Below are 22,197 nucleotides of genomic sequence, written 5' to 3' on the forward strand. Positions count from 1 at the left end.
GTTCTCAGAATCTATCACCTGGAGGTAGGGACTTATGTAGACGAGGTGGCCGAGTGGTTAAGGCGATGGACTGCTAATCCATTGTGCTCTGCATGCATGGGTTCAAATCCCATCCTCGTCGGTTTCTTCTACTTTTTACCACTTTGCAGCTTGCCTAGTAGATTCTTTGCAACTTGCCTTGTAGATTCTTTATTGTCAGCATATGCAGTGGATGCTCCCACCATGGCAGTTATCTATTTTTGATTCAGAAACGTGCCTCATGTGACCTATCAACCTGGCATTAGTAATCCTGCATTGTTTTTCCATTTCTCTTGCATGGTGCTTAATACTATCCAATAAAGAAGATGAGGACATTTCCTTCTTTTGGGCATTCAGCCAGCATACATATTTTTGACTTTGCTCGGACATTCTTAGGACTGTGGGATAGACAAGTTTGAAGTCACATATGATTGAACGTCTACTTCTTGGTATGAAAAGCTCAAAATTGCAAAGAAAGAAAGGCACTGCTAAGATTCGAACTCAGGATCTCCTGTTTACAAGACAGGCGCTTTAACCAACTAAGCCACAGCGCCATGACAACCGATGCCAAAAAGTCAGAAAGTCAGAAAGTCAGAAAATGGAAATTGCTATGCAATGATTAAAATGTATACAAAATGCTGTATGTTGACGGAGCAGTTGCAGCTTGCATTTTTTGAGTTACGGTCCATTCAGCCAGTGCTTAATATGTGACCTTCAATGAAAATGCAGCCAAAGACTTGTTGATCATGTGTTCAGAATGTCTCACCTGGAGTGGTTGCCTTTTAAAGACGAGGTGGCCGAGGGGTTAAGTCGATGGACGGCTAATCCATTGTGCTCTGCATGCCTTTTCCAACTTGGTATCTTGCTTTGAAGATTTTTTATTGTCTTTGCAGGCATGGGAGTTTTCTATTTCCAATCCAGAAGGGTGCGTTACGTGACCTATCAACCAGGCCTTAGAAATCCTGCCTTGTTTTCCAATTCCTCTTGCATGGTGCTTAATGCTATCCTATAAAGAAGATGAGGACATTTCTTTCTTTTGGACGTTTAGCCAGCATCCATATTTTTGACTTTGCTCGGACTGTCTTAGGGCTGTGGGATGTTCAATATTGATGTCAGATAGGATTGAACATCTGCTTTTTGGTATGAAAAGCTTAAAATTTAGGGGGAAAACAGGCACTGCTGAGATTTGAACTCAGGATCTCCTGTTTACTAGACAGGCGCTTTAACCACCTAAGCCACAGCGCCAAGTGAAGTCCAGCAGAAAAGCCAGAAAATGGGAATTTCTTACGCAATGATTCAAATTTCTACTAAATGTTGTGCATTGATGGAGTGGTTGCAGCTTGCATTTTTTCACCAACTTGGAGTTACGTTCCCCTCAGCTAGTGCCTGATCTGTGACCTTCAATAAAAATGCAGCAAAAAACTTTTTGACCCTGTTCTCAGAATCTATCACCTGGAGGTAGGGACTTATGTAGACGAGGTGGCCGAGTGGTTAAGGCGATGGACTGCTAATCCATTGTGCTCTGCATGCATGGGTTCAAATCCCATCCTCGTCGGTTTCTTCTACTTTTTACCACTTTGCAGCTTGCCTAGTAGATTCTTTGCAACTTGCCTTGTAGATTCTTTATTGTCAGCATATGCAGTGGATGCTGCCACCATGGCAGTTTTCTATTTTTGATTCAGAAACGTGCCTCATGTGACCTATCAACCTGGCATTAGTAATCCTGCATTGTTTTTCCATTTCTCTTGCATGGTGCTCAATACTATCCAATAAAGAAGATGAGGACATTTCCTTCTTTTGGGCATTCAGCCAGCATACATATTTTTGACTTTGCTCGGACATTCTTAGGACTGTGGGATAGACAAGTTTGAAGTCACATATGATTGAACGTCTACTTCTTGGTATGAAAAGCTCAAAATTGCAAAGAAAGAAAGGCACTGCTGAGATTCGAACTCAGGATCTCCTGTTTACAAGACCAACTAAGCCACAGCGCCATGACAACCAATGCCAAAAAGCCAAAAAGTCAGAAAGTCAGAAAATGGGAATTGCTATGCAATGATTAAAATGTCTACAAAATGCTGTATATTGACGGAGCAGTTGCAGCTTGCATTTTTTAAGTTACGGTCCATTCAGCCAGTGCTTAATATGTGACCTTCAATGAAAATGCAGCCAAAGACTTGTTGATCATGTTGTCAGAATGTCTCACCTGGAGTGGTTGCCTTTTAAAGACGAGGTGGCCGAGGGGTTAAGTCGATGGACGGCTAATCCATTGTGCTCTGCATGCCTTTTCCAACTTGGTATCTTGCTTTGTAGATTTTTTATTGTCTTTGCAGGCATGGGAGTTTTCTATTTCCAATCCAGAAGGGTGCGTTACGTGACCTATCAACCAGGCCTTAGAAATCCTGCCTTGTTTTCCAATTCCTCTTGCATGGTGCTTAATGCTATCCTATAAAGAAGATGAGGACATTTCTTTCTTTTGGGCGTTTAGCCAGCATCCATATTTTTGACTTTGCTCGGACTGTCTTAGGGCTGTGGGATGGACAATATTGATGTCAGATAGGATTGAACATCTGCTTTTTGGTATGAAAAGCTTAAAATTTAGGGGAAAAAAAGGCACTGCTGAGATTTGAACTCAGGATCTCCTGTTTACTAGACAGGCGCTTTAACCACCTAAGCCACAGCACCAAGTGAAGTCCAGCAGAAAAGCCAGAAAATGGGAATTTCTTACGCAATGATTCAAATTTCTACTAAATGTTGTGCATTGATGGAGTGGTTGCAGCTTGCATTTTTTCACAAACTTGGAGTTACGTTCCCCTCAGCTAGTGCCTGATCTGTGACCTTCAATAAAAATGCAGCAAAAAACTTTTTGACCCTGTTCTCAGAATCTATCACCTGGAGGTAGGGACTTATGTAGACGAGGTGGCCGAGTGGTTAAGGCGATGGACTGCTAATCCATTGGGCTCTGCATGCATGGGTTCAAATCCCATCCTCGTCGGTTTCTTCTACATTTTGCAGCTTGCCTAGTAGATTCTTTGCAACTTGCCTTGTAGATTCTTTATTGTCAGCATATGCAGTGGATGCTGCCACCATGGCAGTTTTCTATTTTTGATTCAGAAACGTGCCTCATGTGACCTATCAACCTGGCATTAGTAATCCTGCATTGTTTTTCCATTTCTCTTGCATGGTGCTTAATACTATCCAATAAAGAAGATGAGGACATTTCCTTCTTTTGGGCATTCAGCCAGCATACATATTTTTGACTTTGCTGGGACATTCTTAGGACTGTGGGATAGACAAGTTTGAAGTCACATATGATTGAACGTCTACTTCTTGGTATGAAAAGCTCAAAATTGCAAAGAAAGAAAGGCACTGCTGAGATTCGAACTCAGGATCTCCTGTTTACAAGACAGGCGCTTTAACCAACTTAGCCACAGCGCCATGACAACCCTTGCCTTAAAGTCAGAAAATGGGAATTGCTATGCAATGATTAAAATGTATACAAAATGCTGTATATTGACGGAGCAGTTGAAGCTTGCATTTTTTGAGTTACGGTCCATTCAGCCAGTGCTTAATATGTGACCTTCAATGAAAATGCAGCCAAAGACTTGTTGATCATGTTGTCAGAATGTCTCACCTGGAGTGGTTGCCTTTTAAAGACGAGGTGGCCGAGGGGTTAAGTCGATGGACGGCTAATCCATTGTGCTCTGCATGCCTTTTCCAACTTGGTATCTTGCTTTGAAGATTTTTTATTGTCTTTGCAGGCATGGGAGTTTTCTATTTCCAATCCAGAAGGGTGCGTTACGTGACCTATCAACCAGGCCTTAGAAATCCTGCCTTGTTTTCCAATTCCTCTTGCATGGTGCTTAATGCTATCCTATAAAGAAGATGAGGACATTTCTTTCTTTTGGACGTTTAGCCAGCATCCATATTTTTGACTTTGCTCGGACTGTCTTAGGGCTGTGGGATGGTCAATATTGATGTCAGATAGGATTGAACATCTGCTTTTTGGTATGAAAAGCTTAAAATTTAGGGGGAAAAAAAGGCACTGCTGAGATTTGAACTCAGGATCTCCTGTTTACTAGACAGGCACTTTAACCAACTAAGCCACAGCACCACATGAAGTCCAGCCGAAAAGCCAGAAAATGGGAATTTCTTACGCAATGATTCAAATTTCTACTAAATGTTGTGCATTGATGGAGTGGTTGCAGCTTGCATTTTTTCACCAACTTGGAGTTACGGTCCCCTCAGCCAGTGCCTGATCTGTGACCTTAAATAAAAATGCAGCAAAAAACTTTATGTCCCTGTTCTCAGAATCTATCACCTGGAGGTAGGGACTTATGTAGACGAGGTGGCCGAGTGGTTAAGGCGATGGACTGCTAATCCATTGTGCTCTGCATGCATGGGTTCAAATCCCATCCTCGTCGGTTTTTTCTACTTTTTACCACTTTGCAGCTTGCCTAGTAGATTCTTTGCAACTTGCCTTGTTGATTCTTTATTGTCAGCATATGCAGTGGATGCTCCCACCATGGCAGTTTTCTATTTTTGATTCAGAAACGTGCCTCATGTGACCTATCAACCTGGCATTAGTAATCCTGCATTGTTTTTCCATTTCTCTTGCATGGTGCTTAATACTATCCAATAAAGAAGATGAGGACATTTCCTTCTTTTGGGCATTCAGCCAGCATACATATTTTTGACTTTGCTCGGACATTCTTAGGACTGTGGGATAGACAAGTTTGAAGTCACATATGATTGAACGTCTACTTCTTGGTATGAAAAGCTCAAAATTGCAAAGAAAGAAAGGCACTGCTGAGATTCGAACTCAGGATCTCCTGTTTACAAGACAGGCGCTTTAACCAACTAAGCCACAGCGCCATGACAACCAATGCCAAAAAGTCAGAAAGTCAGAAAATGGGAATTGCTATGCAATGATTAAAATGTATACAAAATGTTGTATATTGACGGAGCAGTTGCAGCTTGCATTTTTTGAGTTACGGTCCATTCAGCCAGTGCTTAATATGTGACCTTCAATGAAAATGCAGCCAAAGACTTGTTGATCATGTTGTCAGAATGTCTCACCTGGAGTGGTTGCCTTTTAAAGACGAGGTGGCCGAGGGGTTAAGTCGATGGACGGCTAATCCATTGTGCTCTGCATGCCTTTTCCAACTTGGTATCTTGCTTTGTAGATTTTTTATTGTCTTTGCAGGCATGGGAGTTTTCTATTTCCAATCCAGAAGGGTGCGTTACGTGACCTATCAACCAGGCCTTAGAAATCCTGCCTTGTTTTCCAATTCCTCTTGCATGGTGCTTAATGCTATCCTATAAAGAAGATGAGGACATTTCTTTCTTTTGGGCGTTTAGCCAGCATCCATATTTTTGACTTTGCTCGGACTGTCTTAGGGCTGTGGGATGGACAATATTGATTTCAGATAGGATTGAACGTCTGCTTTTTGGTATGAAAAGCTTAAAATTTAGGGGGAAAAAAAGGCACTGCTGAGATTTGAACTCAGGATCTCCTGTTTACTAGACAGGCGCTTTAACAACCTAAGCCACAGCGCCAAGTGAAGTCCAGCAGAAAAGCCAGAAAATGGGAATTTCTTACGCAATGATTCAAATTTCTACTAAATGTTGTGCATTGATGGAGTGGTTGCAGCTTGCATTTTTTCACCAACTTGGAGTTACGGTCCCCTCAGCCAGTGCCTGATCTGTGACCTTCAATAAAAATGCAGCAAAAAACTTTTTGACCCTGTTCTCAGAATCTATCACCTGGAGGTAGGGACTTATGTAGATGAGGTGGCCGAGTGGTTAAGGCGATGGACTGCTAATCCATTGTGCTCTGCATGCATGGGTTCAAATCCCATCCTCGTCGGTTTCTTCTACTTTTTACCACTTTGCAGCTTGCCTAGTAGATTCTTTATTGTCAGCATATGCAGTGGATGCTCCCACCATGGCAGTTTTCTATTTTTGATTCAGAAACGTGCCTCATGTGACCTATCAACCTGGCATTAGTAATCCTGCATTGTTTTTCCATTTCTCCTGCATGGTGCTTAATACTATCCAATAAAGAAGATGAGGACATTTCCTTCTTTTGGGCATTCAGCCAGCATACATATTTTTGACTTTGCTCGGACATTCTTAGGACTGTGGGATAGACAAGTTTGAAGTCACATATGATTGAACGTCTACTTCTTGGTATGAAAAGCTCAAAATTGCAAAGAAAGAAAGGCACTGCTGAGATTCGAACTCAGGATCTCCTGTTTACAAGACAGGCGCTTTAACCAACTAAGCCACAGCGCCATGACAACCCTTGCCTTAAAGTCAGAAAATGGGAATTGCTATGCAATGATTAAAATGTCTACAAAATGCTGTATATTGACGGAGCAGTTGCAGCTTGCATTTTTTGAGTTACGGTCCATTCAGCCAGTACTTAATATGTGACCTTCAATGAAAATGCAGCCAAAGACTTGTTGATCATGTTGTCAGAATGTCTCACCTGGAGTGGTTGCCTTTTAAAGACGAGGTGGCCGAGGGGTTAAGTCGATGGACGGCTAATCCATTGTGCTCTGCATGCCTTTTCCAACTTGGTATCTTGCTTTGTAGATTTTTTATTGTCTTTGCAGGCATGGGAGTTTTCTATTTCCAATCCAGAAGGGTGCGTTACGTGACCTATCAACCAGGCCTTAGAAATCCTGCCTTGTTTTCCAATTCCTCTTGCATGGTGCTTAATGCTATCCTATAAAGAAGATGAGGACATTTCTTTCTTTTGGGCGTTTAGCCAGCATCCATATTTTTGACTTTGCTCGGACTGTCTTAGGGCTGTGGGATGGACAATATTGATGTCAGATAGGATTGAACATCTGCTTTTTGGTATGAAAAGCTTAAAATTTAGGGGAAAAAAGGCACTGCTGAGATTTGAACTCAGAATCTCCTGTTTACTAGACAGGCGCTTTAACCACCTAAGCCACAGCGCCAAGTGAAGTCCAGCAGAAAAGCCAGAAAATGGGAATTTCTTACGCAATGATTCAAATTTCTACTAAATGTTGTGCATTGATGGAGTGGTTGCAGCTTGCATTTTTTCACCAACTTGGAGTTACGGTCCCCTCAGCTAGTGCCTGATCTGTGACCTTCAATAAAAATGCAGCAAAAAACTTTTTGACCCTGTTCTCAGAATCTATCACCTGGAGGTAGGGACTTATGTAGTCGGGGTGGCCGAGTGGTTAAGGTGATGGACTGCTAATCCATTGTGCTCTGCATGCATGGGTTCAAATCCCATCCTTGTCGGTTCCTTCTACCTTTTACCACTTTGCAGATTGCCTAGTAGATTCTTTGCAACTTGCCTTGTAGATTCTTTATTGTCAGCATATGCAGTGGATGCTGCCACCATGGCAGTTTTCTATTTTTGATTCAGAAACGTGCCTCATGTGACCTATCAACCTGGCATTAGTAATCCTGCATTGTTTTTCCATTTCTCTTGCATGGTGCTTAATACTATCCAATAAAGAAGATGAGGACATTTCCTTCTTTTGGGCATTCAGCCAGCATACATATTTTTGACTTTGCTCGGACATTCTTAGGACTGTGGGATAGACAAGTTTGAAGTCACATATGATTGAACGTCTACTTCTTGGTATGAAAAGCTCAAAATTGCAAAGAAAGAAAGGCACTGCTGAGATTCGAACTCAGGATCTCCTGTTTACAAGACAGGCGCTTTAACCAACTAAGCCACAGCGCCATGACAACCCTTGCCTTAAAGTCAGAAAATGGGAATTGCTATGCAATGATTAAAATGTATACAAAATGCTGTATATTGACGGAGCAGTTGCAGCTTGCATTTTTTGAGTTACGGTCCATTCAGCCAGTGCTTAATATGTGACCTTCAATGAAAATGCAGCCAAAGACTTGTTGATCATGTTGTCAGAATGTCTCACCTGGAGTGGTTGCCTTTTAAAGACGAGGTGGCCGAGGGGTTAAGTCGATGGACGGCTAATCCATTGTGCTCTGCATGCCTTTTCCAACTTGGTATCTTGCTTTGAAGATTTTTTATTGTCTTTGCAGGCATGGGAGTTTTCTATTTCCAATCCAGAAGGGTGCGTTACGTGACCTATCAACCAGGCCTTAGAAATCCTGCCTTGTTTTCCAATTCCTCTTGCATGGTGCTTAATGCTATCCTATAAAGAAGATGAGGACATTTCTTTCTTTTGGACGTTTAGCCAGCATCCATATTTTTGACTTTGCTCGGACTGTCTTAGGGCTGTGGGATGGTCAATATTGATGTCAGATAGGATTGAACATCTGCTTTTTGGTATGAAAAGCTTAAAATTTAGGGGGAAAAAAGGCACTGCTGAGATTTGAACTCAGGATCTCCTGTTTACTAGACAGGCGCTTTAACCAACTAAGCCACAGCACTACATGAAGTCCAGCAGAAAAGCCAGAAAATGGGAATTTCTTACGCAATGATTCAAATTTCTACTAAATGTTGTGCATTGATGGAGTGGTTGCAGCTTGCATTTTTTCACCAACTTGGAGTTACGGTCCCCTCAGCCAGTGCCTGATCTGTGACCTTCAATAAAAATGCAGCAAAAAACTTTTTGACCCTGTTCTCAGAATCTATAACCTGGAGGTAGGGACTTATGTAGACGAGGTGGCCGAGTGGTTAAGGCGATGGACTGCTAATCCATTGTGCTCTGCATGCATGGGTTCAAATCCCATCCTCGTCGGTTTCTTCTACTTTTTACCACTTTGCAGCTTGCCTAGTAGATTCTTTGCAACTTGCCTTGTAGATTCTTTATTGTCAGCATATGCAGTGGATGCTCCCACCATGGCAGTTGTCTATTTTTGATTCAGAAACGTGCCTCATGTGACCTATCAACCTGGCATTAGTAATCCTGCATTGTTTTTCCATTTCTCTTGCATGGTGCTTAATACTATCCAATAAAGAAGATGAGGACATTTCCTTCTTTTGGGCATTCAGCCAGCATACATATTTTTGACTTTGCTCGGACATTCTTAGGACTGTGGGATAGACAAGTTTGAAGTCACATATGATTGAACGTCTACTTCTTGGTATGAAAAGCTCAAAATTGCAAAGAAAGAAAGGCACTGCTGAGATTCGAACTCAGGATCTCCTGTTTACAAGACAGGCGCTTTAACCAACTAAGCCACAGCGCCATGACAACCAATGCCAAAAAGTCAGAAAGTCAGAAAGTCAGAAAATGGGAATTGCTATGCAATGATTAAAATGTCTACAAAATGCTGTATATTGACGGAGCAGTTGCAGCTTGCATTTTTTGAGTTACGGTCCATTCAGCCAGTGCTTAATATGTGACCTTCAATGAAAATGCAGCCAAAGACTTGTTGATCATGTTGTCAGAATGTCTCACCTGGAGTGGTTGCCTTTTAAAGACGAGGTGGCCGAGGGGTTAAGTCGATGGACGGCTAATCCATTGTGCTCTGCATGCCTTTTCCAACTTGGTATCTTGCTTTGTAGATTTTTTATTGTCTTTGCAGGCATGGGAGTTTTCTATTTCCAATCCAGAAGGGTGCGTTACGTGACCTATCAACCAGGCCTTAGAAATCCTGCCTTGTTTTCCAATTCCTCTTGCATGGTGCTTAATGCTATCCTATAAAGAAGATGAGGACATTTCTTTCTTTTGGGCGTTTAGCCAGCATCCATATTTTTGACTTTGCTCGGACTGTCTTAGGGCTGTGGGATGGACAATATTGATTTCAGATAGGATTGAACGTCTGCTTTTTGGTATGAAAAGCTTAAAATTTAGGGGAAAAAAAGGCACTGCTGAGATTTGAACTCAGGATCTCCTGTTTACTAGACAGGCGCTTTAACCACCTAAGCCACAGCGCCAAGTGAAGTCCAGCAGAAAAGCCAGAAAATGGGAATTTCTTACGCAATGATTCAAATTTCTACTAAATGTTGTGCATTGATGGAGTGGTTGCAGCTTGCATTTTTTCACCAACTTGGAGTTACGGTCCCCTCAGCCAGTGCCTGATCTGTGACCTTCAATAAAAATGCAGCAAAAAACTTTTTGACCCTGTTCTCAGAATCTATCACCTGGAGGTAGGGACTTATGTGGATGAGGTGGCCGAGTGGTTAAGGCGATGGACTGCTAATCCATTGTGCTCTGCATGCATGGGTTCAAATCCCATCCTCGTCGGTTTCTTCTACTTTTTACCACTTTGCAGCTTGCCTAGTAGATTCTTTGCAACTTGCCTTGTAGATTCTTTATTGTCAGCATATGCAGTGGATGCTCCCACCATGGCAGTTATCTATTTTTGATTCAGAAACGTGCCTCATGTGACCTATCAACCTGGCATTAGTAATCCTGCATTGTTTTTCCATTTCTCTTGCATGGTGCTTAATACTATCCAATAAAGAAGATGAGGACATTTCCTTCTTTTGGGCATTCAGCCAGCATACATATTTTTGACTTTGCTCGGACATTCTTAGGACTGTGGGATAGACAAGTTTGAAGTCACATATGATTGAACGTCTACTTCTTGGTATGAAAAGCTCAAAATTGCAAAGAAAGAAAGGCACTGCTGAGATTCGAACTCAGGATCTCCTGTTTACAAGACAGGCGCTTTAACCAACTAAGCCACAGCGCCATGACAACCAATGCCAAAAAGTCAGAAAGTCAGAAAGTCAGAAAGTCAGAAAATGGGAATTGCTATGCAATGATTAAAATGTCTACAAAATGCTGTATATTGACGGAGCAGTTGCAGCTTGCATTTTTTGAGTTACGGTCCATTCAGCCAGTGCTTAATATGTGACCTTCAATGAAAATGCAGCCAAAGACTTGTTGATCATGTTGTCAGAATGTCTCACCTGGAGTGGTTGCCTTTTAAAGACGAGGTGGCCGAGGGGTTAAGTCGATGGACGGCTAATCCATTGTGCTCTGCATGCCTTTTCCAACTTGGTATCTTGCTTTGTAGATTTTTTATTGTCTTTGCAGGCATGGGAGTTTTCTATTTCCAATCCAGAAGGGTGCGTTACGTGACCTATCAACCAGGCCTTAGAAATCCTGCCTTGTTTTCCAATTCCTCTTGCATGTTGCTTAATGCTATCCTATAAAGAAGATGAGGACATTTCTTTCTTTTGGGCGTTTAGCCAGCATCCATATTTTTGACTTTGCTCGGACTGTCTTAGGGCTGTGGGATGGACAATATTGATTTCAGATAGGATTGAACGTCTGCTTTTTGGTATGAAAAGCTTAAAATTTAGGGGAAAAAAAGGCACTGCTGAGATTTGAACTCAGGATCTCCTGTTTACTAGACAGGCGCTTTAACCACCTAAGCCACAGCGCCAAGTGAAGTCCAGCAGAAAAGCCAGAAAATGGGAATTTCTTACGCAATGATTCAAATTTCTACTAAATGTTGTGCATTGATGGAGTGGTTGCGGCTTGCATTTTTTCACCAACTCGGAGTTACGGTCCCCTCATCCAGTGCCTGATCTGTGACCTTCAATAAAAATGCAGCAAAAAACTTTTTGACCCTGTTCTCAGAATCTATCACCTGGAGGTAGGGACTTATGTAGACGAGGTGGCCGAGTGGTTAAGGCGATGGACTGCTAATCCATTGTGCTCTGCATGCATGGGTTCAAATCCCATCCTCATTGGTTTCTTCTACTTTTTACCACTTTGCAGCTTGCCTAGTAGATTCTTTGCAACTTGCCTTGTAGATTCTTTATTGTCAGCATATGCAGTGGATGCTCCCACCATGGCAGTTTTCTATTTTTGATTCAGAAACGTGCCTCATGTGACCTATCAACCTGGCATTAGTAATCCTGCATTGTTTTTCCATTTCTCTTGCATGGTGCTTAATACTATCCAATAAAGAAGATGAGGACATTTCCTTCTTTTGGGCATTCAGCCAGCATACATATTTTTGACTTTGCTCGGACATTCTTAGGACTGTGGGATAGACAAGTTTGAAGTCACATATGATTGAACGTCTACTTCTTGGTATGAAAAGCTCAAAATTGCAAAGAAAGAAAGGCACTGCTGAGATTCGAACTCAGGATCTCCTGTTTACAAGACCAACTAAGCCACAGCGCCATGACAACCAATGCCAAAAAGCCAAAAAGTCAGAAAGTCAGAAAGTCAGAAAATGGGAATTGCTATGCAATGATTAAAATGTCTACAAAATGCTGTATATTGACGGAGCAGTTGCAGCTTGCATTTTTTGAGTTACGGTCCATTCAGCCAGTGCTTAATATGTGACCTTCAATGAAAATGCAGCCAAAGACTTGTTGATCATGTTGTCAGAATGTCTCACCTGGAGTGGTTGCCTTTTAAAGACGAGGTGGCCGAGGGGTTAAGTCGATGGACGGATAATCCATTGTGCTCTGCATGCCTTTTCCAACTTGGTATCTTGCTTTGTAGATTTTTTATTGTCTTTGCAGGCATGGGAGTTTTCTATTTCCAATCCAGAAGGGTGCGTTACGTGACCTATCAACCAGGCCTTAGAAATCCTGCCTTGTTTTCCAATTCCTCTTGCATGGTGCTTAATGCTATCCTATAAAGAAGATGAGGACATTTCTTTCTTTTGGACGTTTAGCCAGCATCCATATTTTTGACTTTGCTCGGACTGTCTTAGGGCTGTGGGATGGTCAATATTGATGTCAGATAGGATTGAACATCTGCTTTTTGGTATGAAAAGCTTAAAATTTAGGGGGAAAAAAGGCACTGCTGAGATTTGAACTCAGGATCTCCTGTTTACTAGACAGGCGCTTTAACCAACTAAGCCACAGCACCACATGAAGTCCAGTAGAAAAGCCAGAAAATGGGAATTTCTTACGCAATGATTCAAATTTCTACTAAATGTTGTGCATTGATGGAGTGGTTGCAGCTTGCATTTTTTCACCAACTTGGAGTTACGGTCCCCTCAGCCAGTGCCTGATCTGTGACCTTCAATAAAAATGCAGCAAAAAACTTTTTGACCCTGTTCTCAGAATCTATCACCTGGAGGTAGGGACTTATGTAGACGAGGTGGCCGAGTGGTTAAGGCGATGGACTGCTAATCCATTGTGCTCTGCATGCATGGGTTCAAATCCCATCCTCGTTGGTTTCTTCTACTTTTTACCACTTTGCAGATTGCCTAGTAGATTCTTTGCAACTTGCCTTGTAGATTCTTTATTGTCAGCATATGCAGTGGATGCTCCCACCATGGCAGTTTTCTATTTTTGATTCAGAAACGTGCCTCATGTGACCTATCAACCTGGCATTAGTAATCCTGCATTGTTTTTCCATTTCTCTTGCATGGTGCTTAATACTATCCAATAAAGAAGATGAGGACATTTCCTTCTTTTGGGCATTCAGCCAGCATACATATTTTTGACTTTGCTCGGACATTCTTAGGACTGTGGGATAGACAAGTTTGAAGTCACATATGATTGAACGTCTACTTCTTGGTATGAAAAGCTCAAAATTGCAAAGAAAGAAAGGCACTGCTGAGATTCGAACTCAGGATCTCCTGTTTACAAGACAGGCGCTTTAACCAACTAAGCCACAGCGCCATGACAACCAATGCCAAAAAGTCAGAAAGTCAGAAAGTCAGAAAATGGGAATTGCTATGCAATGATTAAAATGTCTACAAAATGCTGTATATTGACGGAGCAGTTGCAGCTTGCATTTTTTGAGTTACGGTCCATTCAGCCAGTGCTTAATATGTGACCTTCAATGAAAATGCAGCCAAAGACTTGTTGATCATGTTGTCAGAATGTCTCACCTGGAGTGGTTGCCTTTTAAAGACGAGGTGGCCGAGGGGTTAAGTCGATGGACGGCTAATCCATTGTGCTCTGCATGCCTTTTCCAACTTGGTATCTTGCTTTGTAGATTTTTTATTGTCTTTGCAGGCATGGGAGTTTTCTATTTCCAATCCAGAAGGGTGCGTTACGTGACCTATCAACCAGGCCTTAGAAATCCTGCCTTGTTTTCCAATTCCTCTTGCATGGTGCTTAATGCTATCCTATAAAGAAGATGAGGACATTTCTTTCTTTTGGACGTTTAGCCAGCATCCATATTTTTGACTTTGCTCGGACTGTCTTAGGGCTGTGGGATGGTCAATATTGATGTCAGATAGGATTGAACATCTGCTTTTTGGTATGAAAAGCTTAAAATTTAGGGGGAAAAAAGGCACTGCTGAGATTTGAACTCAGGATCTCCTGTTTACTAGACAGGCGCTTTAACCAACTAAGCCACAGCACCACATGAAGTCCAGCAGAAAAGCCAGAAAATGGGAATTTCTTACGCAATGATTCAAATTTCTACTAAATGTTGTGCATTGATGGAGTGGTTGCAGCTTGCATTTTTTCACCAACTTGGAGTTACGGTCCCCTCAGCCAGTGCCTGATCTGTGACCTTCAATAAAAATGCAGCAAAAAACTTTTTGACCCTGTTCTCAGAATCTATCACCTGGAGGTAGGGACTTATGTAGACGAGGTGGCCGAGTGGTTAAGGCGATGGACTGCTAATCCATTGTGCTCTGCATGCATGGGTTCAAATCCCATCCTCGTCGGTTTCTTCTACTTTTTACCACTTTGCAGCTTGCCTAGTAGATTCTTTGCAACTTGCCTTGTAGATTCTTTATTGTCAGCATATGCAGTGGATGCTCCCACCATGGCAGTTTTCTATTTTTGATTCAGAAACGTGCCTCATGTGACCTATCAACCTGGCATTAGTAATCCTGCATTGTTTTTCCATTTCTCTTGCATGGTGCTTAATACTATTCAATAAAGAAGATAAGGACATTTCCTTCTTTTGGGCATTCAGCCAGCATACATATTTTTGACTTTGCTCGGACATTCTTAGGACTGTGGGATAGACAAGTTTGAAGTCACATATGATTGAACGTCTACTTCTTGGTATGAAAAGCTCAAAATTGCAAAGAAAGAAAGGCACTGCTGAGATTCGAACTCAGGATCTCCTGTTTACAAGACCAAGTAAGCCACAGCGCCATGACAACCAATGCCAAAAAGCCAAAAAGTCAGAAAGTCAGAAAATGGGAATTGCTATGCAATGATTAAAATGTCTACAAAATGCTGTATATTGACGGAGCAGTTGCAGCTTGCATTTTTTTAGTTACGGTCCATTCAGCCAGTGCTTAATATGTGACCTTCAATGAAAATGCAGCCAAAGACTTGTTGATCATGTTGTCAGAATGTCTCACCTGGAGTGGTTGCCTTTTAAAGACGAGGTGGCCGAGGGGTTAAGTCGATGGACGGCTAATCCATTGTGCTCTGCATGCCTTTTCCAACTTGGTATCTTGCTTTGAAGATTTTTTATTGTCTTTGCAGGCATGGGAGTTTTCTATTTCCAATCCAGAAGGGTGCGTTACGTGACCTATCAACCAGGCCTTAGAAATCCTGCCTTGTTTTCCAATTCCTCTTGCATGGTGCTTAATGCTATCCTATAAAGAAGATGAGGACATTTCTTTCTTTTGGACGTTTAGCCAGCATCCATATTTTTGACTTTGCTCGGACTGTCTTAGGGCTGTGGGATGGTCAATATTGATGTCAGATAGGATTGAACATCTGCTTTTTGGTATGAAAAGCTTAAAATTTAGGGGGAAAAAAGGCACTGCTGAGATTTGAACTCAGGATCTCCTGTTTACTAGACAGGCGCTTTAACCAACTAAGCCACAGCACCACATGAAGTCCAGCAGAAAAGCCAGAAAATGGGAATTTCTTACGCAATGATTCAAATTTCTACTAAATGTTGTGCATTGATGGAGTGGTTGCAGCTTGCATTTTTTCACCAACTTGGAGTTACGGTCCCCTCAGCCAGTGCCTGATCTGTGACCTTCAATAAAAATGCAGCAAAAAACTTTTTGACCCTGTTCTCAGAATCTATCACCTGGAGGTAGGGACTTATGTAGATGAGGTGGCTGAGTGGTTAAGGCGATGGACTGCTAATCCATTGTGCTCTGCATGCATGGGTTCAAATCCCATCCTCGTCGGTTTCTTCTACTTTTTACCACTTTGCAGCTTGCCTAGTAGATTCTTTGCAACTTGCCTTGTAGATTCTTTATTGTCAGCATATGCAGTGGATGCTCCCACCATGGCAGTTTTCTATTTTTGATTCAGAAACGTGCCTCATGTGACCTATCAACCTGGCATTAGTAATCCTGCATTGTTTTTCCATTTCTCTTGCATGGTGCTTAATACTATCCAATAAAGAAGATGAGGACATTTCCTTCTTTTGGGCATTCAGCCAGCATACATATTTTTGACTTTGCTCGGACATTCTTAGGACTGTGGGATAGACAAGTTTGAAGTCACATATGATTGAACGTCTACTTCTTGGTATGAAAAGCTCAAAATTGCAAAGAAAGAAAGGCACTGCTGAGATTCGAACTCAGGATCTCCTGTTTACAAGACAGGCGCTTTAACCAACTAAGCCACAGCGCCATGACAACCAATGCCAAAAAGTCAGAAAGTCAGAAAGTCAGAAAATGGGAATTGCTATGCAATGATTAAAATGTCTACAAAATGCTGTATATTGACGGAGCAGTTGCAGCTTGCATTTTTTGAGTTACGGTCCATTCAGCCAGTGCTTAATATGTGACCTTCAATGAAAATGCAGCCAAAGACTTGTTGATCATGTTGTCAGAATGTCTCACCTGGAGTGGTTGCCTTTTAAAGACGAGGTGGCCGAGGGGTTAAGTCGATGGACGGCTAATCCATTGTGCTCTGCATGCCTTTTTCAACTTGGTATCTTGCTTTGAAGATTTTTTATTGTCTTTGCAGGCATGGGAGTTTTCTATTTCCAATCCAGAAGGGTGCGTTACGTGACCTATCAACCAGGCCTTAGAAATCCTGCCTTGTTTTCCAATTCCTCTTGCATGGGGCTTAATGCTATCCTATAAAGTAGATGAGGACATTTCTTTCTTTTGGACGTTTAGCCAGCATCCATATTTTTGACTTTGCTCGGACTGTCTTAGGGCTGTGGGATGGTCAATATTGATGTCAGATAGGATTGAACATCTGCTTTTTGGTATGAAAAGCTTAAAATTTAGGGGGAAAAAAGGCACTGCTGAGATTTGAACTCAGGATCTCCTGTTTACTAGACAGGCGCTTTAAACAACTAAGCCACAGCACCACATGAAGTCCAGCAGAAATGCCAGAAAATGGGAATTTCTTACGCAATGATTCAAATTTCTACTAAATGTTGTGCATTGATGGAGTGGTTGCAGCTTGCATTTTTTCACCAACTCGGAGTTACGGTCCCCTCAGCCAGTGCCTGATCTGTGACCTTCAATAAAAATGCAGCAAAAAACTTTTTGACCCTGTTCTCAGAATCTATCACCTGGAGGTAGGGACTTATGTAGATGAGGTGGCCGAGTGGTTAAGGCGATGGACTGCTAATCCATTGTGCTCTGCATGCATGGGTTCAAATCCCATCCTCGTCGGTTTCTTCTACTTTTTACCACTTTGCAGCTTGCCTAGTAGATTCTTTGCAACTTGCCTTGTAGATTCTTTATTGTCAGCATATGCAGTGGATGCTCCCACCATGGCAGTTTTCTATTTTTGATTCAGAAACGTGCCTCATGTGACCTATCAACCTGGCATTAGTAATCCTGCATTGTTTTTCCATTTCTCTTGCATGGTGCTTAATACTATCCAATAAAGAAGATGAGGACATTTCCTTCTTTTGGGCATTCAGCCAGCATACATATTTTTGACTTTTCTCGGACATTCTTAGGACTGTGGAATAGACAAGTTTGAAGTCACATATGATTGAACGTCTACTTCTTGGTATGAAAAGCTCAAAATTGCAAAGAAAGAAAGGCACTGCTGAGATTCGAACTCAGGATCTCCTGTTTACAAGACAGGCGCTTTAACCAACTAAGCCACAGCGCCATGACAACCAATGCCAAAAAGTCAGAAAGTCAGAAAGTCAGAAAATGGGAATTGCTATGCAATGATTAAAATGTCTACAAAATGCTGTATATTGACGGAGCAGTTGCAGCTTGCATTTTTTGAGTTACGGTCCATTCAGCCAGTGCTTAATATGTGACCTTCAATGAAAATGCAGCCAAAGACTTGTTGATTATGTTGTCAGAATGTCTCACCTGGAGTGGTTGCCTTTTAAAGACGAGGTGGCCGAGGGGTTAAGTCGATGGACGGCTAATCCATTGTGCTCTGCATGCCTTTTCCAACTTGGTATCTTGCTTTGTAGATTTTTTATTGTCTTTGCAGGCATGGGAGTTTTCTATTTCCAATCCAGAAGGGTGCGTTACGTGACCTATCAACCAGGCCTTAGAAATCCTGCCTTGTTTTCCAATTCCTCTTGCATGGTGCTTAATGCTATCCTATAAAGAAGATGAGGACATTTCTTTCTTTTGGACGTTTAGCCAGCATCCATATTTTTGACTTTGCTCGGACTGTCTTAGGGCTGTGGGATGGTCAATATTGATGTCAGATAGGATTGAACATCTGCTTTTTGGTATGAAAAGCTTAAAATTTAGGGGGAAAAAAGGCACTGCTGAGATTTGAACTCAGGATCTCCTGTTTACTAGACAGGCGCTTTAACCAACTAAGCCACAGCACCACATGAAGTCCAGCAGAAAAGCCAGAAAATGGGAATTTCTTACGCAATGATTCAAATTTCTACTAAATGTTGTGCATTGATGGAGTGGTTGCAGCTTGCATTTTTTCACCAACTTGGAGTTACGGTCCCCTCAGCCAGTGCCTGATCTGTGACCTTCAATAAAAATGCAGCAAAAAACTTTTTGACCCTGTTCTCAGAATCTATCACCTGGAGGTAGGGACTTATGTAGACGAGGTGGCCGAGTGGTTAAGGCGATGGACTGCTAATCCATTGTGCTCTGCATGCATGGGTTCAAATCCCATCCTCGTCGGTTTCTTCTACTTTTTACCACTTTGCAGCTTGCCTAGTAGATTCTTTGCAACTTGCCTTGTAGATTCTTTATTGTCAGCATATGCAGTGGATGCTCCCACCATGGCAGTTTTCTATTTTTGATTCAGAAACGTGCCTCATGTGACCTATCAACCTGGCATTAGTAATCCTGCATTGTTTTTCCATTTCTCTTGCATGGTGCTTAATACTATTCAATAAAGAAGATAAGGACATTTCCTTCTTTTGGGCATTCAGCCAGCATACATATTTTTGACTTTGCTCGGACATTCTTAGGACTGTGGGATAGACAAGTTTGAAGTCACATATGATTGAACGTCTACTTCTTGGTATGAAAAGCTCAAAATTGCAAAGAAAGAAAGGCACTGCTGAGATTCGAACTCAGGATCTCCTGTTTACAAGACAGGCGCTTTAACCAACTAAGCCACAGCGCCATGACAACCAATGCCAAAAAGTCAGAAAGTCAGAAAGTCAGAAAATGGGAATTGCTATGCAATGATTAAAATGTCTACAAAATGCTGTATATTGACGGAGCAGTTGCAGCTTGCATTTTTTGAGTTACGGTCCATTCAGCCAGTGCTTAATATGTGACCTTCAATGAAAATGCAGCCAAAGACTTGTTGATCATGTTGTCAGAATGTCTCACCTGGAGTGGTTGCCTTTTAAAGACGAGGTGGCCGAGGGGTTAAGTCGATGGACGGCTAATCCATTGTGCTCTGCATGCCTTTTCCAACTTGGTATCTTGCTTTGTAGATTTTTTATTGTCTTTGCAGGCATGGGAGTTTTCTATTTCCAATCCAGAAGGGTGCGTTACGTGACCTATCAACCAGGCCTTAGAAATCCTGCCTTGTTTTCCAATTCCTCTTGCATGGTGCTTAATGCTATCCTATAAAGAAGATGAGGACATTTCTTTCTTTTGGGCGTTTAGCCAGCATCCATATTTTTGACTTTGCTCGGACTGTCTTAGGGCTGTGGGATGGACAATATTGATTTCAGATAGGATTGAACGTCTGCTTTTTGGTATGAAAAGCTTAAAATTTAGGGGAAAAAAAGGCACTGCTGAGATTTGAACTCAGGATCTCCTGTTTACTAGACAGGCGCTTTAACCACCTAAGCCACAGCGCCAAGTGAAGTCCAGCAGAAAAGCCAGAAAATGGGAATTTCTTACGCAATGATTCAAATTTCTACTAAATGTTGTGCATTGATGGAGTGGTTGCAGCTTGCATTTTTTCACCAACTTGGAGTTACGGTCCCCTCAGCCAGTGCCTGATCTGTGACCTTCAATAAAAATGCAGCAAAAAACTTTTTGACCCTGTTCTCAGAATCTATCACCTGGAGGTAGGGACTTATGTGGATGAGGTGGCCGAGTGGTTAAGGCGATGGACTGCTAATCCATTGTGCTCTGCATGCATGGGTTCAAATCCCATCCTCGTCGGTTTCTTCTACTTTTTACCACTTTGCAGCTTGCCTAGTAGATTCTTTGCAACTTGCCTTGTAGATTCTTTATTGTCAGCATATGCAGTGGATGCTCCCACCATGGCAGTTATCTATTTTTGATTCAGAAACGTGCCTCATGTGACCTATCAACCTGGCATTAGTAATCCTGCATTGTTTTTCCATTTCTCTTGCATGGTGCTTAATACTATCCAATAAAGAAGATGAGGACATTTCCTTCTTTTGGGCATTCAGCCAGCATACATATTTTTGACTTTGCTCGGACATTCTTAGGACTGTGGGATAGACAAGTTTGAAGTCACATATGATTGAACGTCTACTTCTTGGTATGAAAAGCTCAAAATTGCAAAGAAAGAAAGGCACTGCTGAGATTCGAACTCAGGATCTCCTGTTTACAAGACAGGCGCTTTAACCAACTAAGCCACAGCGCCATGACAACCAATGCCAAAAAGTCAGAAAGTCAGAAAGTCAGAAAGTCAGAAAATGGGAATTGCTATGCAATGATTAAAATGTCTACAAAATGCTGTATATTGACGGAGCAGTTGCAGCTTGCATTTTTTGAGTTACGGTCCATTCAGCCAGTGCTTAATATGTGACCTTCAATGAAAATGCAGCCAAAGACTTGTTGATCATGTTGTCAGAATGTCTCACCTGGAGTGGTTGCCTTTTAAAGACGAGGTGGCCGAGGGGTTAAGTCGATGGACGGCTAATCCATTGTGCTCTGCATGCCTTTTCCAACTTGGTATCTTGCTTTGTAGATTTTTTATTGTCTTTGCAGGCATGGGAGTTTTCTATTTCCAATCCAGAAGGGTGCGTTACGTGACCTATCAACCAGGCCTTAGAAATCCTGCCTTGTTTTCCAATTCCTCTTGCATGTTGCTTAATGCTATCCTATAAAGAAGATGAGGACATTTCTTTCTTTTGGGCGTTTAGCCAGCATCCATATTTTTGACTTTGCTCGGACTGTCTTAGGGCTGTGGGATGGACAATATTGATTTCAGATAGGATTGAACGTCTGCTTTTTGGTATGAAAAGCTTAAAATTTAGGGGAAAAAAAGGCACTGCTGAGATTTGAACTCAGGATCTCCTGTTTACTAGACAGGCGCTTTAACCACCTAAGCCACAGCGCCAAGTGAAGTCCAGCAGAAAAGCCAGAAAATGGGAATTTCTTACGCAATGATTCAAATTTCTACTAAATGTTGTGCATTGATGGAGTGGTTGCGGCTTGCATTTTTTCACCAACTCGGAGTTACGGTCCCCTCATCCAGTGCCTGATCTGTGACCTTCAATAAAAATGCAGCAAAAAACTTTTTGACCCTGTTCTCAGAATCTATCACCTGGAGGTAGGGACTTATGTAGACGAGGTGGCCGAGTGGTTAAGGCGATGGACTGCTAATCCATTGTGCTCTGCATGCATGGGTTCAAATCCCATCCTCATTGGTTTCTTCTACTTTTTACCACTTTGCAGCTTGCCTAGTAGATTCTTTGCAACTTGCCTTGTAGATTCTTTATTGTCAGCATATGCAGTGGATGCTCCCACCATGGCAGTTTTCTATTTTTGATTCAGAAACGTGCCTCATGTGACCTATCAACCTGGCATTAGTAATCCTGCATTGTTTTTCCATTTCTCTTGCATGGTGCTTAATACTATCCAATAAAGAAGATGAGGACATTTCCTTCTTTTGGGCATTCAGCCAGCATACATATTTTTGACTTTGCTCGGACATTCTTAGGACTGTGGGATAGACAAGTTTGAAGTCACATATGATTGAACGTCTACTTCTTGGTATGAAAAGCTCAAAATTGCAAAGAAAGAAAGGCACTGCTGAGATTC

At 41.9% G+C, this 22,197-nt stretch overlaps 43 non-coding genes across 43 annotated transcripts; 16 read left to right on the forward strand and 27 right to left on the reverse strand.

Annotated features, from left to right (window-relative positions):
* Nucleotides 1–39: 39 nt before the first annotated feature.
* Nucleotides 40–121, forward strand: TRNAS-GCU (transfer RNA serine (anticodon GCU)). Its single transcript has one exon. It is a non-coding gene; the product is annotated as a tRNA-Ser (tRNA).
* A 377-nt stretch (nucleotides 122–498) lies between these two features.
* On the reverse strand, nucleotides 499–572 carry TRNAT-UGU (transfer RNA threonine (anticodon UGU)). Its single transcript has one exon. It is a non-coding gene; the product is annotated as a tRNA-Thr (tRNA).
* A 617-nt stretch (nucleotides 573–1,189) lies between these two features.
* On the reverse strand, nucleotides 1,190–1,263 carry TRNAT-AGU (transfer RNA threonine (anticodon AGU)). The gene has a single exon. It is a non-coding gene; the product is annotated as a tRNA-Thr (tRNA).
* Nucleotides 1,264–1,491: 228 nt separating this feature from the next.
* On the forward strand, nucleotides 1,492–1,573 carry TRNAS-GCU (transfer RNA serine (anticodon GCU)). Its single transcript has one exon. It is a non-coding gene; the product is annotated as a tRNA-Ser (tRNA).
* A 1,056-nt stretch (nucleotides 1,574–2,629) lies between these two features.
* TRNAT-AGU (transfer RNA threonine (anticodon AGU)) lies at nucleotides 2,630–2,703 on the reverse strand. The gene has a single exon. It is a non-coding gene; the product is annotated as a tRNA-Thr (tRNA).
* A 228-nt stretch (nucleotides 2,704–2,931) lies between these two features.
* Nucleotides 2,932–3,013, forward strand: TRNAS-GCU (transfer RNA serine (anticodon GCU)). Its single transcript has one exon. It is a non-coding gene; the product is annotated as a tRNA-Ser (tRNA).
* Nucleotides 3,014–3,382: 369 nt separating this feature from the next.
* On the reverse strand, nucleotides 3,383–3,456 carry TRNAT-UGU (transfer RNA threonine (anticodon UGU)). Its single transcript has one exon. It is a non-coding gene; the product is annotated as a tRNA-Thr (tRNA).
* Nucleotides 3,457–4,058: 602 nt separating this feature from the next.
* TRNAT-AGU (transfer RNA threonine (anticodon AGU)) lies at nucleotides 4,059–4,132 on the reverse strand. The gene has a single exon. It is a non-coding gene; the product is annotated as a tRNA-Thr (tRNA).
* Nucleotides 4,133–4,360: 228 nt separating this feature from the next.
* TRNAS-GCU (transfer RNA serine (anticodon GCU)) lies at nucleotides 4,361–4,442 on the forward strand. Its single transcript has one exon. It is a non-coding gene; the product is annotated as a tRNA-Ser (tRNA).
* Nucleotides 4,443–4,819: 377 nt separating this feature from the next.
* Nucleotides 4,820–4,893, reverse strand: TRNAT-UGU (transfer RNA threonine (anticodon UGU)). Its single transcript has one exon. It is a non-coding gene; the product is annotated as a tRNA-Thr (tRNA).
* A 610-nt stretch (nucleotides 4,894–5,503) lies between these two features.
* On the reverse strand, nucleotides 5,504–5,577 carry TRNAT-AGU (transfer RNA threonine (anticodon AGU)). The gene has a single exon. It is a non-coding gene; the product is annotated as a tRNA-Thr (tRNA).
* A 228-nt stretch (nucleotides 5,578–5,805) lies between these two features.
* Nucleotides 5,806–5,887, forward strand: TRNAS-GCU (transfer RNA serine (anticodon GCU)). Its single transcript has one exon. It is a non-coding gene; the product is annotated as a tRNA-Ser (tRNA).
* A 354-nt stretch (nucleotides 5,888–6,241) lies between these two features.
* Nucleotides 6,242–6,315, reverse strand: TRNAT-UGU (transfer RNA threonine (anticodon UGU)). The gene has a single exon. It is a non-coding gene; the product is annotated as a tRNA-Thr (tRNA).
* Nucleotides 6,316–6,915: 600 nt separating this feature from the next.
* TRNAT-AGU (transfer RNA threonine (anticodon AGU)) lies at nucleotides 6,916–6,989 on the reverse strand. Its single transcript has one exon. It is a non-coding gene; the product is annotated as a tRNA-Thr (tRNA).
* A 228-nt stretch (nucleotides 6,990–7,217) lies between these two features.
* Nucleotides 7,218–7,299, forward strand: TRNAS-GCU (transfer RNA serine (anticodon GCU)). Its single transcript has one exon. It is a non-coding gene; the product is annotated as a tRNA-Ser (tRNA).
* A 377-nt stretch (nucleotides 7,300–7,676) lies between these two features.
* On the reverse strand, nucleotides 7,677–7,750 carry TRNAT-UGU (transfer RNA threonine (anticodon UGU)). Its single transcript has one exon. It is a non-coding gene; the product is annotated as a tRNA-Thr (tRNA).
* Nucleotides 7,751–8,351: 601 nt separating this feature from the next.
* Nucleotides 8,352–8,425, reverse strand: TRNAT-AGU (transfer RNA threonine (anticodon AGU)). The gene has a single exon. It is a non-coding gene; the product is annotated as a tRNA-Thr (tRNA).
* A 228-nt stretch (nucleotides 8,426–8,653) lies between these two features.
* TRNAS-GCU (transfer RNA serine (anticodon GCU)) lies at nucleotides 8,654–8,735 on the forward strand. The gene has a single exon. It is a non-coding gene; the product is annotated as a tRNA-Ser (tRNA).
* A 377-nt stretch (nucleotides 8,736–9,112) lies between these two features.
* TRNAT-UGU (transfer RNA threonine (anticodon UGU)) lies at nucleotides 9,113–9,186 on the reverse strand. Its single transcript has one exon. It is a non-coding gene; the product is annotated as a tRNA-Thr (tRNA).
* A 617-nt stretch (nucleotides 9,187–9,803) lies between these two features.
* Nucleotides 9,804–9,877, reverse strand: TRNAT-AGU (transfer RNA threonine (anticodon AGU)). Its single transcript has one exon. It is a non-coding gene; the product is annotated as a tRNA-Thr (tRNA).
* Nucleotides 9,878–10,105: 228 nt separating this feature from the next.
* Nucleotides 10,106–10,187, forward strand: TRNAS-GCU (transfer RNA serine (anticodon GCU)). Its single transcript has one exon. It is a non-coding gene; the product is annotated as a tRNA-Ser (tRNA).
* Nucleotides 10,188–10,564: 377 nt separating this feature from the next.
* On the reverse strand, nucleotides 10,565–10,638 carry TRNAT-UGU (transfer RNA threonine (anticodon UGU)). The gene has a single exon. It is a non-coding gene; the product is annotated as a tRNA-Thr (tRNA).
* Nucleotides 10,639–11,263: 625 nt separating this feature from the next.
* TRNAT-AGU (transfer RNA threonine (anticodon AGU)) lies at nucleotides 11,264–11,337 on the reverse strand. Its single transcript has one exon. It is a non-coding gene; the product is annotated as a tRNA-Thr (tRNA).
* Nucleotides 11,338–11,565: 228 nt separating this feature from the next.
* TRNAS-GCU (transfer RNA serine (anticodon GCU)) lies at nucleotides 11,566–11,647 on the forward strand. Its single transcript has one exon. It is a non-coding gene; the product is annotated as a tRNA-Ser (tRNA).
* Nucleotides 11,648–12,711: 1,064 nt separating this feature from the next.
* On the reverse strand, nucleotides 12,712–12,785 carry TRNAT-AGU (transfer RNA threonine (anticodon AGU)). The gene has a single exon. It is a non-coding gene; the product is annotated as a tRNA-Thr (tRNA).
* A 228-nt stretch (nucleotides 12,786–13,013) lies between these two features.
* On the forward strand, nucleotides 13,014–13,095 carry TRNAS-GCU (transfer RNA serine (anticodon GCU)). Its single transcript has one exon. It is a non-coding gene; the product is annotated as a tRNA-Ser (tRNA).
* Nucleotides 13,096–13,472: 377 nt separating this feature from the next.
* TRNAT-UGU (transfer RNA threonine (anticodon UGU)) lies at nucleotides 13,473–13,546 on the reverse strand. The gene has a single exon. It is a non-coding gene; the product is annotated as a tRNA-Thr (tRNA).
* Nucleotides 13,547–14,163: 617 nt separating this feature from the next.
* On the reverse strand, nucleotides 14,164–14,237 carry TRNAT-AGU (transfer RNA threonine (anticodon AGU)). The gene has a single exon. It is a non-coding gene; the product is annotated as a tRNA-Thr (tRNA).
* Nucleotides 14,238–14,465: 228 nt separating this feature from the next.
* Nucleotides 14,466–14,547, forward strand: TRNAS-GCU (transfer RNA serine (anticodon GCU)). Its single transcript has one exon. It is a non-coding gene; the product is annotated as a tRNA-Ser (tRNA).
* Nucleotides 14,548–15,603: 1,056 nt separating this feature from the next.
* TRNAT-AGU (transfer RNA threonine (anticodon AGU)) lies at nucleotides 15,604–15,677 on the reverse strand. The gene has a single exon. It is a non-coding gene; the product is annotated as a tRNA-Thr (tRNA).
* A 228-nt stretch (nucleotides 15,678–15,905) lies between these two features.
* On the forward strand, nucleotides 15,906–15,987 carry TRNAS-GCU (transfer RNA serine (anticodon GCU)). The gene has a single exon. It is a non-coding gene; the product is annotated as a tRNA-Ser (tRNA).
* Nucleotides 15,988–16,364: 377 nt separating this feature from the next.
* TRNAT-UGU (transfer RNA threonine (anticodon UGU)) lies at nucleotides 16,365–16,438 on the reverse strand. Its single transcript has one exon. It is a non-coding gene; the product is annotated as a tRNA-Thr (tRNA).
* Nucleotides 16,439–17,055: 617 nt separating this feature from the next.
* On the reverse strand, nucleotides 17,056–17,129 carry TRNAT-AGU (transfer RNA threonine (anticodon AGU)). The gene has a single exon. It is a non-coding gene; the product is annotated as a tRNA-Thr (tRNA).
* A 228-nt stretch (nucleotides 17,130–17,357) lies between these two features.
* TRNAS-GCU (transfer RNA serine (anticodon GCU)) lies at nucleotides 17,358–17,439 on the forward strand. Its single transcript has one exon. It is a non-coding gene; the product is annotated as a tRNA-Ser (tRNA).
* A 377-nt stretch (nucleotides 17,440–17,816) lies between these two features.
* Nucleotides 17,817–17,890, reverse strand: TRNAT-UGU (transfer RNA threonine (anticodon UGU)). Its single transcript has one exon. It is a non-coding gene; the product is annotated as a tRNA-Thr (tRNA).
* Nucleotides 17,891–18,507: 617 nt separating this feature from the next.
* Nucleotides 18,508–18,581, reverse strand: TRNAT-AGU (transfer RNA threonine (anticodon AGU)). The gene has a single exon. It is a non-coding gene; the product is annotated as a tRNA-Thr (tRNA).
* A 228-nt stretch (nucleotides 18,582–18,809) lies between these two features.
* On the forward strand, nucleotides 18,810–18,891 carry TRNAS-GCU (transfer RNA serine (anticodon GCU)). The gene has a single exon. It is a non-coding gene; the product is annotated as a tRNA-Ser (tRNA).
* A 377-nt stretch (nucleotides 18,892–19,268) lies between these two features.
* On the reverse strand, nucleotides 19,269–19,342 carry TRNAT-UGU (transfer RNA threonine (anticodon UGU)). Its single transcript has one exon. It is a non-coding gene; the product is annotated as a tRNA-Thr (tRNA).
* Nucleotides 19,343–19,959: 617 nt separating this feature from the next.
* On the reverse strand, nucleotides 19,960–20,033 carry TRNAT-AGU (transfer RNA threonine (anticodon AGU)). The gene has a single exon. It is a non-coding gene; the product is annotated as a tRNA-Thr (tRNA).
* A 228-nt stretch (nucleotides 20,034–20,261) lies between these two features.
* On the forward strand, nucleotides 20,262–20,343 carry TRNAS-GCU (transfer RNA serine (anticodon GCU)). The gene has a single exon. It is a non-coding gene; the product is annotated as a tRNA-Ser (tRNA).
* A 377-nt stretch (nucleotides 20,344–20,720) lies between these two features.
* TRNAT-UGU (transfer RNA threonine (anticodon UGU)) lies at nucleotides 20,721–20,794 on the reverse strand. Its single transcript has one exon. It is a non-coding gene; the product is annotated as a tRNA-Thr (tRNA).
* A 625-nt stretch (nucleotides 20,795–21,419) lies between these two features.
* On the reverse strand, nucleotides 21,420–21,493 carry TRNAT-AGU (transfer RNA threonine (anticodon AGU)). The gene has a single exon. It is a non-coding gene; the product is annotated as a tRNA-Thr (tRNA).
* Nucleotides 21,494–21,721: 228 nt separating this feature from the next.
* Nucleotides 21,722–21,803, forward strand: TRNAS-GCU (transfer RNA serine (anticodon GCU)). Its single transcript has one exon. It is a non-coding gene; the product is annotated as a tRNA-Ser (tRNA).
* Nucleotides 21,804–22,197: the final 394 nt, after the last annotated feature.

This window comes from Hyla sarda, unplaced genomic scaffold, assembly GCF_029499605.1.
Source record: "Hyla sarda isolate aHylSar1 unplaced genomic scaffold, aHylSar1.hap1 scaffold_1129, whole genome shotgun sequence".
Classification (NCBI taxonomy): domain Eukaryota; kingdom Metazoa; phylum Chordata; class Amphibia; order Anura; family Hylidae; genus Hyla; species Hyla sarda.